We start from the raw sequence: 3,451 nt of genomic DNA on the forward strand, positions 1-3,451 counted from the left end.
AAAAAGTTGAAAACAAACAAGCTACATAAGTACGTTATGTCTATGTGGACCAACATTTAAAAAGCATAACTCAAATAGATCAAAAAAAATTATAATGAATTATGCATATTTAGAATTAATCGGATGGAGTTTAAAATTTTAGAGTTCTTTCAGGTATTTTGTATTAACATACTTCCTCAAATATTGATGCAACATAAATTTTACCATCTGACTCTTTCATGAAATGGAATGACAAGAAAACAAGAACAAAAAAAGTAATGCCATTAATGCAATCATTCATCATAAGAATAATTTCCAAAACTAAGTTATCAAAAATCGAGTTATAAAATTTTGCTTCATAAGTCTATCAATACCAAAAGAGATGGTTAGTTCATTTTCACATAAAATATAGGTTCTTGGTGAAGACCTAGTTGCTGGAAGGCCGGGCAGAAGTAGGACAGGAAGATGGGAGCAAATCATAAACAGAATAAATGAAAGATAACTATATCCGCGGGATTGAGTTACAGTCGGAGCACTCCTCGAACCTTCAAAGAATATCACTTCCTCGGACGAGTTACAACTAGAGCACCTTTTGCCGTCGAGTACAACCCTCAAAAGGGGAACAAGTCTCAAAGGCAACAAACTGAAATTAGAAACAATCTAAAAACTAACTCAAAAGCACTCAAACAACACATATATAATAGTTGCTAATAGTTCGAATAGGATGCATTGGAATTGGAAAGAAATAGAAATAGGAAAGGGGACGGAAAAGGCAAGCAATAGAATAGGAAGGAATTGAAATTGGAAAGAAATAGAAATAGGAAAGAGGACGAAAAAGGAAAACAATAGAATAGGAAAGGGATCCGCTTTAAGGGAGGGATTAAATTAGGCAGAAAGGAGGTAGATTGGGCGATAATTCCTGCACTAAGCAGGTCAGCCGGTCCAGTCTCCTGTTGGACCAAAATCTGTCACAGTTGATTCAACCAGCTGCCCAAGGAGCCCCGATTAAGTCTCTCGGGGTTGGGAGAGTTTTGACTTTATCTGTCAAAGTTTTTGGTTCTTCGTTTGTGGTCTTGGCCCCACCGAGGTCCCACTGGCATCTGCATTGTCTCCCAAAATATCGAAAGAGTTTTGTTCACTTGTGAGCATTCATCGATATTGAACCACTATCCCGAGGATCCCCTACCGAACTGAGTTGGGTCTGAACCTCCTCAAACAGTGGTGGCCATCGTGCTACGGTATTGACCGTGGTATCTTGAAATGCTATGTCGTGGTTGTCCCGTGCCTAGAAAATGGTGTCTCAGTCCTCTCATCCTCTGTCATCACTAAAATTGGTCTCATCGATGTTGCTCTACAAGCAATGGCTCCTGGGATCTCGGGCTCTCCCAAAGGAAGGAAGATGCGCTTGCCCTCCTTGGTGAAAAAGTAGATGTTCTTGAAGTCGTTGTGCTGAGTCTTACAGTCAAATGATCAGAGTCTCCCCAACAAAAGGTGGAAGGCATCCATGAGAACCACAACCACACTAGATCCTACAGCAGACGTCCAATCAAGAACTCCACTAAACACCTCCTATCAATGCTGATCTTTTTTTCTTTCTTCAGCCATGTCAATGAATCTGGTTGGGTGTGTTTCTGAGTCATGAGTCCCAACTTCACTACCCTCAGTGTAGATGACACATTCTTACTGCTCCCATCATTTATGATAAGATTGCACACATTCTAGTTCACAGTGCAACAGAAGTAAAATATATTGTGATGAATCCAAAATAAATTCCTCGTACCTTCAGTCTGTAAACCACATCGAATCACGAGTTTCAATCCTTTATCCAGGGGGAGATGGTATATCTCACCTTAATTCTCAGCTGTCTACTCGTCGCTAACCTCCTCCACTACGCCCTGCTCACTAGAAAACACAACTCGGCTAGTCAAACAACCGAAGACTGTGCCCATATCTGTGGCATTTGAAGCATTGTCTAGTAGATATTGCATTGGTGAGGCTACCCTTTTCGTGTTTCTTTCCACTCTGATCTAGCTTGTCACTTCCTTGTTTGGGCTTGCTTGTTACCCTTGTCGGACGTGGAAGTTGTAGGTGACTGCCTGACTGACGGTTGTTGCCTGAAGATGACTAATGCCTGCTCCGTTCCTACTGTCTTTCCACCTTCATGGCTAGAGTCTGCACATCCCGAAATGTCTACTATGGTTGTAGCTGGACCATGTTACTAATAGCGGATTTCAGGCCCCCAAGGTATTGGGCTACAGTGTGATCAACTCGCATTTCATCTGTAAGTGGTCGATCTAAACTACTGTAGATTGTGGGGTTTCAGAAAAATGTCCTTGCAGTTATGAGGTGGAAGATATTTCTTCTACATGGCTTTCTTCATCTTCTCCAACTTGGTAATCTTATCGTTGACTTCTCATTTCTCATGTCTCTATAAGTTCTCCCACCACAAGAAGATGCTCTTTTTCAATTTGATGGCGGTCAACTTTGTTCGCTTATCCTCTGACACATCCTTATATTCAAAGATTCGCACGCACCATGGATTGTAGCCAGTCGAGAAACTCACTCTGATACATGCCTCCCCCAAACTCTAGCAGATCCATTTTGATATCGAAGTCCTTATGATTTCCACATGTAGGCTGATTTAGGGTTTTGATGTCCCGAAAGTCCCCTTTATCCTCAGGCACCTCTCTCGACCTCCACCAATAATAAATCCCGAAGAGGCATGGTCGTTATTTCTCGTCGTTGATGTCTTCTTTATGGAATTGCTTTAGATCCTCGCCCCCGTGTCCCCATCGACTGTCCTAATCTCGATCGAGGGTGATCTCTCCCTGGGTCCCGTCATCTCATTCGAACAATCTCTGCTGCAGACGACGAATTTACCGTTATATCTCATCTCGGGTAGGTTCTAGCATATATTTTCGTGATGGCATGATTAGGGTCTGGGTTTGGGAGGTGGGTTGAAGGTGAGAAAGCACGAACGAGGGAAGAAAGAAAGAGGAGAAAAGAAGAAAGAAGACTTTTTCTTTTTGTGGAGGTGGTGTGGGTGGGGTGGATGCTAGAGAACCCTAAGATGGGACTAGCGTTGGTCTAGCTCTGATACCTACCGGAGTTAACCCAAACCACGACCAAACAACAAATATTATTATTGAATCTCAAAGAAAGTACAAGCGGGCTCTTAAAAGGAAACAACACAAGAACATGCAAATAGTAAGCAACAATGACGACTGAAAAATAAGAAAAGAAAAACAACATAAAAGTTAAAAATAGCCCCCTCTAAAGGAGGGCGGCAGATCCGGAATGCAGAAAGTAAGCTGTTGTAGGATGGGTTGGTAGTTGGCAGTAGGTGGCGGCGGTGCTAAGGGAAGGCCAGGGAGGGTCGGTGCGGCTGTTGGACGGCGTCGAGATGGCTGGATGGCAGCAAGATGTCTGGACCGCAGCAGGAAATAGAAGGGTCGACTGCTAAAAGGGGGGG

Source organism: Phalaenopsis equestris, unplaced genomic scaffold (genome assembly GCF_001263595.1).
Source record: "Phalaenopsis equestris unplaced genomic scaffold, ASM126359v1 Scaffold235462, whole genome shotgun sequence".
NCBI classification, from domain to species: Eukaryota; Viridiplantae; Streptophyta; class Magnoliopsida; order Asparagales; family Orchidaceae; genus Phalaenopsis; species Phalaenopsis equestris.